Raw genomic sequence first — 14,732 nt, 5'->3', positions numbered from 1 at the left:
ACTAGGTCTTTCCTCGCACTACAGAGTTTGTTCCATGCGTGATGGGGGCCTGTGCAGTTGGGACATTTTGGTGTCACAGGTTGTTTGGCTTTCAGTTTGTTGATGCATTGCTGTGTGGGATGACGACTGCTGCAGGCAGCACAGGTTGGAGGACGGGTGCATCGGGATTGGTGATGGCCATAGCGTTGGCAGTTGAAGCAGCGGAGAGGTTCTGGGGTGTAGGGGCGGATGTTGTAGATGCCCTATGATTTCAGGTTTAGAGTAGGAGGGATGGGGCCCCTGATGGTGACAAGAACCTGCTTGGTGGGAGCTCCCTTGACCTCGCATCGGGAAGCTTCCTCTACTTGGTCGTGGTGTTTGATGGCTTGGATTGGAAAATTTAGGGGATAGTGCTGGAGGACGACCTTCCTGGTGGTTAGGTTCGGGTCCAGTTTCTTAAGGTGTAAGGGCTTGCCTGCCACCGTGGAAAAGTTTTCTAAGGCATGCAGGGTATTCTCATCAAGGGGAACGAGGATGGTGTTAAGGTTCCTAGTTGCCTCCATCCGAAACTGAAGGTGTGGTAGCTCGGTCTCGATAGCCACAACTGCTTCGTAAGGGGTCATGGAGGCATCAGTACTGGAGATGAGGAAGGCTAGATACTTGGAGGTAGGCTGTTGGTGTGCCCTTGTCATGTCTGGGGGGGCCTGAGATGCGAGTTGTGTGCCCCGACGTAAGGTGACAGTGGGGTTAGCGCGGTCTGAAGCAGGGAGGGAAGTGCTTGCTGTTTCTGGGAGGTTGTGTGCACGCCTTTTTGTCTTTCTGTCAACGAGGATGAAGCCGTCGTCAGGGTTGTTGGGGGCAGGGGCTACAGTAGCTGAGGTAGTGGCTGCATTCATCTGGGAGGAGGGGCCGGCAAGGTGAGTCAGGTCAGTGGCGTCAATGCAGGTGGGTTCAGGAATGGCATCAGGGTTGTCGTCAGCATCCATAGCTAGGCAAGGGTTCTCAAAGATATAGTCAGGGCCAGTGAGCCGTGGTTTCTTGGCTGAGGAGCGTGGTGCATCGCTATTGGGTGGAGGTGGAGTGGCAAGGTCGCCACCAGGCTCAGGGGCAGGACAAAGGTCGGGCGTGTCCATGGTGAAAAAAAAAAAAAAAAAAGCACGTCAGGAAACCTACCTATTACCCGTGGCTAAAATTACCCTGAGTGCAAACCCCCCCCCTCCACTAATGGAGGACGAGGGGTGGATCGTGGGTATGCCTTGGGTAACCCTTCACAGGGACCTAACCTAACCCCTAACAGCAATGCCACCCCAGACACCTCCTACAACTACCCCTGCCTAAGGGGCCCCCTCGTGGATGTTCCTAAGCGAACAAACCCTCGGGGTTCAGCGTCGTACTACGCCTGGGGTATCTAGTGGCAGCCTGACAAGAGTGCATAAAAAAAAACAAAGTCCAAAAACACGCCAAAAAAGTCGAAAAGACGGGAAAAAACCTATGAGGGTAAATGAGACCCAATCCCAAAACCCCCTCGTAGTGTCAGAGACAGAGTCCTAGAAGGTGGCAAAATCAGGTAAAGTGGAGAAAAAAAAAAAAAAAAAAGACAAGAGGGCCAGGAACAGTCCCAAAAGTGGCTGGAAGTCCGGGAAAATGAGCAAAATTCGATAAGAGTAACTGAGACTAAGTCCCAAAACTCAAGAGCTCTGACTGCACGTCTGCACACGGGGAGAATGCTCGCCAGAGTGGTGCGCCACCCACCTTTTTTTTTTTTTTTTTTGAGATATTTGCCCCACTAGTTGAGGACACGGGCAAATAAGAGCCCGTCAGGGAAATAGCTTGGAAAATAAAAAGAAAAAATAAATAGAGAAAGAAACAGGCGACTCTTAAGACAGCAAACGAGTGGGAATAAAATCCAGGACAGTAGAGTGAGGCGGATCGTGAGCCAGGGAAGCAAACAAACGAGACTCCAGGTCGCCAGAGATAGACTGGTCAACGTATGCCTCCCTGAGGTCGACATACAGCTGGCGGGAAATTGGAGCTGAAGGATCATCGGGATCAGCAGGGGTAAAAAGATCAAGGAGCATCTCCTGAAGATCTGAGTCGGTAGCTGAGGCCAGGTGGGCGGCCGTCGAGGCATCGATGGGCGGAAGGGCGTCGGCAATACGCTGGGCAACAGATGGAGGGTCGCCCTTGCTCCTACGCTTGCCCTTGCCCTTCCGTTTCTTCTTCCTAGGTGGAGGTGAAGATGGGGAAGAAGAGCGTAAAGCAACAGGAGATGCAGCACATTCAGCAAGATCCACCAAACTCCCATCAGCAGATGGAGGCACCGAGGAAGGAGGGCCCTCAACGTCCAGGTGGACTGAGGGGACGGGAGAAACGGTCAGTTCTCCCTCGGCTGCTGACAGTGGGGGGTGGACCTCGGCGATAGTGGATCCAGTTTCCATGTCCATTGTCGGTTCCGGGTCAATGATCAGGGAAGAGCCAGTTGCCCTGTTGAGAGGGGCATCAAGCTGTAGCCGTTTCCGCGGTGTACTGCGGGGTCGTGGTGGCTGCAGCTGCTGGGTCTGACGCTTCTGACGAGGGGCCGATACTGCATCGCCAGCAAATCTCCGAGGGATGGCAAGGCGTGGCAGCCCGTTCTCCTCAAAAATCTGAGGGAGGAGAACGCGAAAAAGCCGCCTTGTCACCCCCACAAAAAGCTTCTGCAGTATCGCAACAATGGTGTTTATCTCCCCAGAGCTTCCAGGACCCTTAGGCCGGCGCCTCCAAGCCATGGGGCGTCGCTGTGCATAGGCAGAGCCCTGCACAGCAACACCTCCCGGCCCAGAGACATCCTTAGCCACAGGACCTCTGGAAGACTGAGAGAGACGAAACTCCACTGTCTCACCCTCGGCTAGAGAGCGTTGGAGGTGCCGTGAATTTGGTGCAACGATCCCAAAACTGTGCATGAAAACATCAGCACCAGTGTCCTGGCACTTGATGAATCCGTACCTAGCTTTCACGTTGAACCAATTCACGGTCCCCACGATCTTCTCGGCTCTCGGTGACTGTGATCTGCTACAAGGTGCCCCCCTCAACAGGTCGTAGGCGTGAGCAGAGGTGGACGAAATTGCTCTCGTGTCGGGCATGGTGAGGACTGGCCTGGCCAAGCAACAGACTGGAAGTGGCCACCCGCCTTTTTTTTTTTTTTTTTGAGATATTCGTCCGAGCAATGCTGGGACACGGGCAAACAAAGAGCCCGTCAGAGATGCGCTTAACTTGCGCGAGCTTGAATTATCGAGGGGATTGGTATTCCCTGACTGTGGTGATCAATAATTGTAGAGGAGCACGTGCAACGATGCAAGCGGCATCCATGAAATCATCCCCTGTCCGAGCAAAAGTCGTGTCAGGGTGAGACCTGAGCATCGTAGTGGCTCGGCAGTACAGAAGATAGTGAAAGAGGGGCTCCACAGATGAGACCAAACAATGGGTACACGGGCCTGGCTCTGTACCGACAATTTGTTTGTAGCATGGAAACCCCAGACGTAAGCGCCTGAGCCTCACTACAATATAGTTGGGTATGCCTTTAAAGGGTAACAAAAGAGAATATGAAGTGGCGGTGGTGTACCATGTAGCAGAGCGGGAGCCTTCTGTCACCAAAAGCTGATGTTCCTCTCGAGAGAGCCTGCTAATGGTAGCAGTGAGAGTGCTAATGACGTACGACGGGCTGGGGCGCAGTTGAAATGTGACGTCAGGAAGCGAGCAAGCTGAGCGTGCTGCGTCATCAGCATGCTCATTGCCGCTGATTCCAACATGACCTGGGAGCCAATGGAGAGTAATAGTGGCACCCCTACGGACGAGAAGGGATGCAAAAGTAAAAATTGCAGTCTGAAGAAAGACGTTGTCCTTCAAGGAGAAAGATTTTAGCCTCTGAAGGGAGGAAAGGGAGTCTGTGTGAATTACGACACGGTGATGATGATGGTGATGAGCGTGGCGCAAAGCACCCAGGATGGCAGCAAGCTCTGCCTGAAATGCGGATACACCCTGAGAGAGTCGCCAAGATTCAATTGTATGCCCAGAGACAAAGGCCACCCCAGCAGAGCCATCAGAGGATACTGAACCATCCGTAAAATAAGTGGCTGTGTCTGGTGAATCTAGAGCCGCAACCCAACTAAGACCCTCTTGACAGAGGAGCGCAGAAATGGAAGTTCGAGGTTTGGCTTCAGAGGGGCATACAAATTTAAAAAGAGGCGGGTCTCATGGTGGCGGATCAGTGTACCCAGGAAAGGGAGAATCAGGATCTTGGCAGAGGCTCGCAGCAGCTCCCAGTCCATGGATAACAGCAGTTGTAGTCCGGACCCAGTCACGCTGAGTGGCAGGCTCCGGTGGACGGCACAAAAGACGTCGTAGGAGGGCAGAGACATGCAGGTGGGGCCGGCACCGTATCAGCTGTAGAGTGATGACTGCCGCTTGTAGTGCAACACGATGCGCCAGAGAAGGCAAACCACTCTCCATACTGAGATTGACAATCTGGGTCCAGGGTGGAGCACCCAGCATGATACGGAATGCAGTGTTCTGTATAACCTCCAGAGATCTGGAGACCGGTGGAGCGAATCCGGTCAAACAGATGGCACTGTAGTCCACCAGGGATCGGATGGCATGTATATAAAATGTTCGGAGGACTAAATACGATGCCCCCAAATTCCGCTTGGAGAGATAGCGGAGAGCAGCCAGTCCGGTGGAAGCGCGCTCCCGCAGGTACCGAACATGGCAGGCAAAGGTAAAACCTCTGTCAAGCCAGACTCCCAGATACTGATGCACAGTAACAAGAGAGAGTTGCTGCCCCCCAAGCAGCATAGGAAAGTCTGGGGGACGGAGTCCTAAGGGCATACACTTCGTCTTATTAAAATCTATCTTCAGCCCTAGCTCAGTGCATTTGGCATGCAGACGAGAAAGGGCCAAGTCCGCCTGCGTGAAGCAGTCCCTCCTGGTAAAGACGAGGGCCAGATCGTCCGCATAGCAGAGGAGGGTAATGCCAGGCCCATAGTCTACAGTTAAGAGCCCCTCCATGAGGATATTAAAAAGGAGAGGGCTCAAAACACTCCCCTGGGGGGTGCCGTTAGGATGTAGGTGAAAGGGGGAAAGGTGTCCCTGGCATCGGACCCCAGCAGATCGATCATTAAAAAAATCCTGGATCCAGGATAGGAGCCTGCCTCCCACACCCCTGGCCGCAAGAGCCGCCAGGATAACAGTGGGGCTTGCCAGTTCAAAGGCCTTCTCGAGGTCGAGGAAGACAGCCATTCCCCTTCCTCTCCTCAGCTCCCCAAGGAATGACGCGAGGCAGTGGGTGGTACTCCTGCCTGGATGGTAGGCGTAAATCCCTGGGTGCAGCGGTCCCAGCCGCCAAGCAAGCCGAGCTCGCACAACCCTCTCAGCCGTCTTAGCAACACAGCTGAGAAGGGAGATGGGGCACATGGCGGCGGGATCACGAGGCTTCGGAATTGGGTGGATAACAGCTCCCTTCCACGACCTCGGCAGACGCCCCTCAGACCAGGAGAGGTTGAGCAGATCAAGTAGACGTTCTGTGCCACAATCTCCAGCATGTGACAGGAGAGAGTATGTGAGCCCGTCGAGCCCCGCTGCAGTGTCCTCCCCGCGCTGCAACGCTTTGTGAAGCTCCCCACTGGTGATCGGACAGTCAGCAGGGTCAGGCCTATCACACGCTGCCTGAATTGCTGCAGCGCGAGAGGCAGACAGCTGCGCCTGTAGGGCTCTGACAGACTGCGGGAGATTAGAAGAGGCAGAGCGGTCAGCGAATTGCTGAGCAAGACGGCTGGCCTCAGCGGCAGGGTCAGGATGGGAGGGAGGGCGAGGAGGGCATGGATCAGAGACGGACCTGATTCTCCTCCACATCTCACGGAGAGTGGAGTGAGAGTCTAGGGTACGACACCATCTGATCCACGCCTCCTCCCGAAGGCGGCGCTTCTTGGAAGCCACATGCCGCGTGACGGCAACCAGGTACCGGCGGAGCGGAGATGTACGGCGCCGTCAGTACTGCTTGCGTGCTGCATTGAGTCTCCGGTTCAGTTCCTTGACCCTGTCGCAGTAGAACCAGCCGTCTCGGTAGCACCTCGTCGAGCGCTGCTGCAGCGGGATAGCAAGAGAAGCAGCTTGTGCCAAAATACTTGCTACCTGATCTGCTCTGCTCGCGAGGTCCGAGGCAGGAGATGTCTCAAAGGCCGCCATGAGAGCACGGGCAAAGGCCATCCAGTCTGCTTTGCGTAGGTCCCACAGTGGTGGAGGAGGTGGGGGTGGCAGGAGGGGAGCGAGAGGCGGGTAAATAATAATGGCAAAGTGATCACTTGCAAGGTGTGGGCGGAGTGACCACGACGCCAAGCCTGCTAGTGGTGCCGACACTAGGGAAAGATCGAGGCGACCTCCTGCAATATGGGTGGCCTCTGCCACATCATTTAGTAGGGAGACACCACCCATCTCCTCCAGAACCAAAGAGATGTGCCGTCCTGCTTCATTGGACTGAAGAGGCGAAGATAGAAAGGCGTGGTGGGCGTTAAAGTCGCCCCCTATGTACACAGCTCTCCTGACAGCCTGGGAGAACAGGTCTTCCAACTCCAGGGTGCCCCTTTGACTCTGGTATATATTATATACCGTCAGGGGCGACGTAGCCAGATGGAGAACCACGCCCTGGACCTCCACATCAGGTCCACAGAAAGGAGGGAGCTCACAATCCGTGCACGCAATGTGGTCCTGAACCAGAACGGCACATCCCCGTGTGACGCCACGAACATACGGAAGGAGATGGGTGGTGTACCCCGAGAGACGAAAAGTGGTACTATCCGGGAGCAGGGTCTCTTGCAGTAGAATTACATGAGGACGGTCCCTGGCAGCTGCCTCCTGAAGGTGGGCGAGCTTGCTCCATGCCCCTAAACAGTTCCACTGTAGGACTCGGAGGCTGGCAGCGGTGTCTGGCACTGAGAATGATCTGTCTGGAGGCCAAGGGCCCTGCGTTCTTCCTTGATCGCTGCTGTGGCTGGTGTGAATCCCGAAGGAATGTTGACTGGCATACGAGGCCAAGGCAGAGGAAGCTGGGTGGGAAGCGGCTCTTCCACGGTTGTCTGTGTGGGAGGTGATGCAGGAGGTACCAGGGAAGAAGAGCACGTGTGTTGTTTTGCCTCCACCACTTGGTCGACGATGACGTTCACAGCCTGTACCAATGGTGCCATTTCCAGAGGCTTGCCGAGAAGTGTCCCTAGCATCTGAGCCAAGCTCATAGCAATTTCCGTCCCCAGCGTACGCAATTCTTCCCTGGTGAAGATTATGAGAGGAGAGCCCGTGTTGTGAGACGTGGGTGGAGTAAACTCCTCAACTGTCTGCCGAACTGGGGGTGGAGGAGGGTGATGGACCTCCGCAGTCGTCGTGTGACGAGTGAGAGCAAATTGGAGGTGCGGAAACACTGCCTCGTCTAGCACTGGGGGTTCAGTCGCTGCTGGACGGCGTTGCTGCCCCCAAATGAAAGTTCCCGGAGGTGCCGGTTTGTTGCTGCTTGCCTGTTTCTCCTTCACCCAGGTAACTTGGCGTTCTCGCCCTCGATTGACAAGAGCAACTCTGGTTGGGCAGCTGGGGTGCCACGCATGATGTTTTCCCGAGCAGTTGGGGCAACAGGTAGAGAGAGCTTCCTTGGCCTTGAAGTTGGCCAAGCACCTCTCCTTTTCGTGCAGGCCGCTGCACATCCCACAGACTGTGGCCTGGTTGCAAGTGGCTCTGTGGTGCCCGTATTGCTGGCACCTGTAGCAACGGAGTGGCTCCGGGGTGAAGGGGCGAAGGTGATATTCTCCCCAGTTCCCCAGGTTGATCACAGGGATCAGAGGACCCCGCAGGGTGACGATGACCTGTCGAGTCTCCTCCCTGGTCCGCGCTTTCTGGCAGCGGGTTGCCTCTTCGACCTGAGGGTGCTGAAGCAGTATCTCCATAGGCATCCGCAAGGGATAACCCATGACAACTGCCTTCGTAGATTGTTGGCCGGGCGTCAGCTCGACTAGCCTGACAAGGCAGGCCTCGTCCTGCAGAGCTGTTCTCAAGAGGTCGTAGGCTCCCTCGTCCTTCGGCACCAACACCGAGCTTCCATCCCGACCTATCAGGTTGGAGCAGCATAGCCCTGGCAGGTGACGCTCTAGTGCAGTCACGGCGTCGTAACTCGTCGCATGCCCGTCCCGTACCGGCACACGGAAAGCTGGGAATGCAGAGCGGGGCGGCGGATGCACAGCTACTGTCACGGAGGGACGAGCAGCAGAGGGACCCCTGAGAGGAGGCCCAGTGCATACTGTCGGAGAAGGGCCGTTTCCCTGGCGACCACTCCTCGATCCCTTGCGTACCATGGGGGTGAAACCCTCATCATCATGCAGAGCAAGATCAGCAGAGGGGGAGATCTGAGTCGCAGCAGGAGTCTCCGACGGGACCTCCAGCCGCTTGAGAATACGAGGAGACCTAGCCGGCCTAGGCTCGTGAGAGGGTGCGCAGGTGGGAGCGCGAAGCTGCGGACTGAGGGCTCGGTTCACGGGGGTGCCTTGCCGTGGATTAGGGCTGGCAGCTGCACGTAGGGAAGCTGAAGTGCCCTTGGTGGAAGAGAGCGAGGGTGGAGCAGGTGCAACCTCCTCCATAGCCTCATGTTGGCGGGCTGCCTTAGCAGAACGGGTAGAGGCACGACGCGAGCGAGGTACCACTCCCGTAGACTTGGGTAGAGAGGTGTCAGCACAAGAAACCTCGTGAGCTGACGAGTGGGAGCTTGAGTCGGAAAAGTGACGCTCCCGCTTCGTGCCTGTAGCAGGACACGGGTTGAAGAGCCTCGACTGAGGGAGCGGGAGGCGGGAATGCCCCTGGGGCCTAGGGATGCTAGATCCCTTCATACTGCTCACAGAAGCAGCAAAAAAACTCTGTCAACACACACACACACACACACACACACACACACACACACACCTCACACACACAACCACTCAAACAGCAGAAAAGAAAACAACAAAAGTGGCCAAGGTCCCTACAGTGATGGGCAACCTATGCTCCCCGCCTTCTAAAGGGCGATGGGAGGCCCCGCCACTGCCCCTTTCGGGTCTTCCCTAAACTAACAGAGCCGCCCTCACTGCCTCCTATAACCAGGCCCTAAAGGCCCCTCTTCATGGAAGTGCCCTAACGGCACCCCTTCAGGGTTCGGCGTCGTACTACAATGAGGGACACTAACGGCAGGCAAAAAAAAAAAAAAAAAAAAAACACTAACACACTGCCAATCACACTCAGGCAAACAGAGACAGAGTCCCAGGAAAACCTGGAAAAACATCTAAAAAACCTTTCTCAGTGCCAGAGACAAACTCTCAAAAGTGGCAAAAGCTGAGAAAACAGGCGAAAAATCGCCACTAGTAAATGAGACCGAGTCCAGCACCAGTGAGAAAACAGTCAGAGCTCTGTATCAGACGGTGTCTAGGCAGGGAGTGCCGGCCACCCGCCGTTATTGTTGTTGTTGTTGTTGGGATATTCGTCCCAGTTTCCTGGGACACGGGCAAACAGAGAGCCCGTCAGAGGTGCGCACTACTTGCGCGAACTTCCTTTAGCGAGGTGGAGGATAATCCCTTACCGTAGTAATTAATATATTTAATGGAGCACTTGCAACAACGCCAGCAGCGTCCATAAAGACGTCACCAGATCGGGCAAGGGCCGAGTCGAGCTCAGACCTGAGCATGGTGGTGGCTAGGCAGTCCAGAAAATAATGAAGAAGGGGCTCCTCACAGCTGGCCAAGCAATGGGCACACGGGTCTGGCTCCATACCCACAATTTGCTTGTAGCAGAGAAACCCCAGATGCAATCTTCGAAGCCTGACTACAATATAATTAGGTAGACCTGGGGGGGGCAACAGGAGGGAATAGGACGTGGCAGTAGCATACCATTTTGCAGAGCAAGAGCCCTCCGTGACCCAGAGCTGATGGTCCTCTAGGGATAGTCTTCCCAAGGTGGCAGTGAGAGTGTGAATGAGGTGCGAGGGACTAGGGCGTAGTGGGAATGTGATGTCTGGGAGATCGCAAGCTGAGCGCGCAGCGTCATCAGCACGCTCGTTGCCACTGATTCCCACATGTCCCGGGAGCCAGTGAAGGTTAATCGTTGCGCCCCTATGGACACGAAGTGATGCAAATGTATGGATCGCTGTTAGGAGAAAGACATTGTCATGCAGCGAGAAAGATCGTAATCTCTGAATGGAGGAAAGAGAGTCTGTGTGGATTATGACTCGGTTGCGACGATGGTGGTGAGCATGGCACAATGCACCCAGGATGGCCGCAAGTTCCGCCTGGAAAGCGGATACACCTGAGGAGAGTTGCCAAGCTTCCACTATTTGCCCAGAGACAAAGGCCGCTCCAGCTGCACAATTAGGGGAAACAGAGCCATGAGTGTAATAGATGGCAGAGTCTGGTAAGGCCAGAGCTGCCACACTACTGAGACCCTCCTGGCGAAGGAGTGCTGGAATTGAGGAGCGAGGTTTAGCCTCCGATGGACAAATAATATTAAAAAGAGGAGGATCCCATGGCGGTGGATCAACATATCCAGGAAAGGGAGAGTCGGGATCTTGACAGAGGCTCGCAGCAGCTCCCAGTCCATGGATGACAGCGGCTGTGGTGCGGGCCCAGTCACGCTGAGGGGCCGGCTCGGGTGGGCGGCAGAGAAGGCGTTTTAGGAGGGCAGTGACAGGCAGGTGAGGCAGGCACTGGATCAGCTTCAGAGTGACAATTGCCGCTCGTAACATAATGCGATGGGCCAGAGACGGCACCCCACCCTCCATACGCAGATTGACAAGCCGGGTCCAGCGTGGAGCACCCAGCATAATGCGGAGTGCATCATTCTGGATGACCTCCAGAGATCTAGCGACTGGTGGAGCGAGTCCCGTCAAACAGATGGCGCTGTAATCTACTAAGGATCGGACTGCATGTATATAAAAAGTCCGTAGGACGGAATATGATGCCCCCAAACTCCGCTTGGATAGATAGCGGAGAGCAGCCATGCGGGTGGATGCACGCTCCCTCAGGTACCGAACGTGGCAGGAAAAGTTAAGACCCGCGTCACCAGACCCCCAAGTACCGATGTGCAGTGACAAGGGAGAGCTGATGGCCCCCAAGTAGCAGTGGAAAGTCTGGGGGACGGAGTCTGAATGGCAGGCACTTGGTCTTATGAAAATTAATTTTGAGCCCTAACTCGGGACACTTGGCATGCAGCCGAGAAAGGGCCAAGTCAACCTGTCTGAAACAATCCCTTCTTGTAAAGACGAGGGCAAGATCGTCCGCATAGCAGAGGAGGGTGACGCCAGGCCCATAGTCAATAGTTAAGAGCCCCTCCATAAGGATATTAAAAAGGAGAGGACTTAATACGCTCCCCTGGGGCGTGCCATTTGAATGTTCGTAAAAGTGCGAGATGTGCCCCTGAAATCTGACCCCTGCAGAGCGATCCGCAAAGAAGTCCCTGATCCAGGATAAAAGCCTGCCTCCCACACCCCTGTCTGCAAGGGCAGCCAAAATAACAGTAGGGCTGCTAGTTCAAAAGCCTTCTCAAGGTCGAGGAAGACGGCCATCCCCTTTCCCCCTCTCAGTTCCCCAAGGAAAGACGCGAGGCAGTGAATGGCACTCCTACCATGGTAATAAGCGAAGATCCTTGGGTGCAGTGGTCCCAGCCGCCAAGCGAGACGAGCCCGCACAACCCTCTCAGCCGTTTTAGCGATACAGCTAAGGAGGGAGATGGGGCGCATGGCGGTAGGATCATGAGGCTTAAGAATCGGGTGAATAACAGCCGCCTTCCACGACCTTGGCAGACGCCCCTCAGACCACGAGAGGTTGATTAAATCAAGTAGGCGCTCGCTGCCGCAATCTCCAGCGTGTGACAGGATTGAATAGGTAATCCCATCCAGTCCAGGCGCAGAGTCCCCTCTGTGGTGCAGTGCTTTCAGAACCTCCCCGCTGGTGATGGGACAATCACCTGGGTCTGACCTATCACAGGCAGCCTGAACTGCCGTGGCACGAGAGGTGCATAGCTGAGCCTGCAGAATCTGGACGGACTGTGGGAGATTACTAGAAGCAGAACGATCCGCAAAGTGCTGAGCGAGGCGGCTGGCCTCTGCGGCAGGATCAGGATGTGAGGGCGGACGAGGAAGACGTGGATCGGAGATGGACCTGATTCTCCTCCACATCTCCCTGAGTGTGGAGTGAGCGTCTAGGGTACGACACCATCCAATCCATGCCTCCTCCTTGAGGCGGCGTTTCTCTGTGGTGACATGTCGCGTGACAGCAACCAGGTACCGACGGTGTGGAGATGTGCGACGCCGTCGGTACTGCCTGCATGCCGCATTGAGCGGCTGGATTTACTGTGACAGGGTCAAGAATTGACCCTGTCGCAGTAAATCCAGCCGTCCCGATAGCACCTCGCGGATCGACGATGCAGAGGGATATCAAGAGAGGCAGCCTGTGAAAAGATACTCGCCATCTGATCTGCTCGTCTCTCGAGGTCTGAGGCGGGAGGAGATGCAGCAAAGGCCGCAGCTAAGGCCTGGGCAAACGCCACCCAGTCGGCCCTAAGGAGGTCCCACCGCGGTGGAGGGGGTGGCGTCGGTGGGAGTGGAGCAGCTGGCAGAGTGACCTTTAGGGCAAAATGATCACTAGCAAGGTGAGGGTGCAGTGACCATGTTGCCGAGCCCGCAAGGGGGGAGGACACAAACGCCAAGTCTAGACGCCCCCCGTCAATGTGTGTGGCTTCAGTGGTGTCGTTCAATAGGGAAACATCACCCATCTCCTCCAGTATTAAAGAGATGTGTCGTCCTGCATCATTGGGCCGATGAGGCGAAGAGAGCAGGGCGTGGTGGGCATTGAAGTCACCCCCAATGTACACAGCCTCCCTGGCAGCTTGGGAGAAAAGTTCCCCCAACTCCAGGGTGCTCCTCTGGCTCCGGTATACATTGTATACCGTCAGGGGCGACGTCGCCAGATGGAGAACCACGCCCTGAACCTCCACATCAGGTCCACAGAAAGGAGGGGGCTCACAATCCATGCATGCGATGTGGTCCTGGACCAGAACGGCACATCCCCGTGTAACGCCATGAATATACTGGAGGAGATGGGTGGTGTATCCCGAGAGATGGAAAGTGGAATTGCTTGGGAGCAGGGTCTCCTGCAGGAGAATGACATGAGGGCAGTCCTTTGCGGCCGCTTCCTGCAAAAGGGGGAGCTTGCTCCGTGCTCCCACACAATTCCACTGGAGGAGCCTGAGAGAGGGGTCTACTGGCCGTCCGGCGACAGTTGCGGACGGTCGTTCTCCTGCAGCAGTGGTGAGGCCCTGTCCATCACTTTGGACCCAGGTGGTGTTAGGGTTTGTCCCAAACAATGACGATGACGAGGTAGCTGTGCGGTAGAAGGCAGAGCATTGAGAGGTCGTGGCTTGACCCTCTTTGACGGGCGAGCTGACCTGTGCAATGTGGGACGGGGTCGCCCTGCCGAACGAGCTGGGCGGCGAGGGGACAGAGGAGCACCTAGGCTCGCCATCTTCCTCTCGATCGCCTGGTCTACAAGGCGATTGGCAGCTTCGGCAAGGGGCTCTGTTGGGAGAGGGATGTCGAGGGTTAAGGCTACTGTCTTTGCTAGGGTCATCGCCAGCTCTGTGGCAAAGGTCCTGAGCTCCTCCGTTGTAAACGAGATCACCGGAGGAGCAGGAGCGGGGGGTTGGCTGGGCACTGAGCTGGATGGTTGTAGCGGAACAGACGTTGGTGGGTGGTGAACTTCCGCCGTGGTCTCCCCCACGATGAGGGCAGAAGGCAAGGGTGGAAACTCCTGCTCGCTGAGAGCAGGTGGGCTTGAAGCAAGAGGGCGGCGCTGTTGTCCCCAGACGAAGGTGCCTGGGGGAGCTGGAATGGCACTGGCGGTCTGCCGCTCTTGCAGCCACGCGACCTGCCTCTCTCGGCCCTGGTTCACCTTCTTGACCCTCGCAGGGCAACTGGGGTGCCAGGCATGGTGTCGCCCTGAGCAACTGGGGCATTTTGCTGTTGTCGGCTCCTTTGCCTTGAGCCGCTGCAGGCACTGCTCCGTGTCGTGCACTCCACTGCATATCCCGCCGATGATGGGGCGGTTGCAGGTGGCGCGATGGTGGCCGAAACGATGACACCTGTAGCAGCGCAGCGGCTCGGGCGTGAAGGGGCGGAGATAAAACACTCCCCAATTGCCCAAGTCGACAGATTCCACTAGAGGTCCCCGCAGCGTCACACGGACCTGCAGCGTCTCCTCCCGCGTACGCTGATTTTGGCAGCGCACTGCCTCTTTGATGAGGTCGTGTTGGAGTAGGATATCCACTGGCATACGCCGGGGATATCCCATCACCACCGCCTTTGTTGTATGGCCGCCTTGGGGCAGCTCGACGATCTTGACGATCGGGGCCTCCTCCTCTGCCACTGCTTTCAGGCGAAGGTACGATCCCTCTTCGGTGGGGATCAGCACACAGCTTTTGTCGCCACCAAAGCGATTCATGGCCGCAAGGCCAGGCAGGTGTCGCTCCAGAGCCGCTACCGCGTCGTAGCTGGTGCTGAATCCTTCCTGAAGAGGGACGCGAAAGGCCGGGAAAGCAGAGTGTGGAGGCTGAGGAGCCGTGACTGTGACCGAGGGGCGTGCAGCGGGGGGAGGCCGCCAAGGCCCTGGAGGCTTCGATACAGGCGGCGGTGCGTTTCCCTGCGGAGCTCGCCGTGTTTTGCGCTTCAC

This window comes from Coenobita brevimanus, chromosome 117 (genome assembly GCF_032717465.1).
Source record: "Coenobita brevimanus isolate Jiangsu-jjx chromosome 117, ASM3271746v2, whole genome shotgun sequence".
NCBI lineage: Eukaryota > Metazoa > Arthropoda > Malacostraca > Decapoda > Coenobitidae > Coenobita > Coenobita brevimanus.
Note: the sequence above shows the minus strand (reverse complement) of the source record.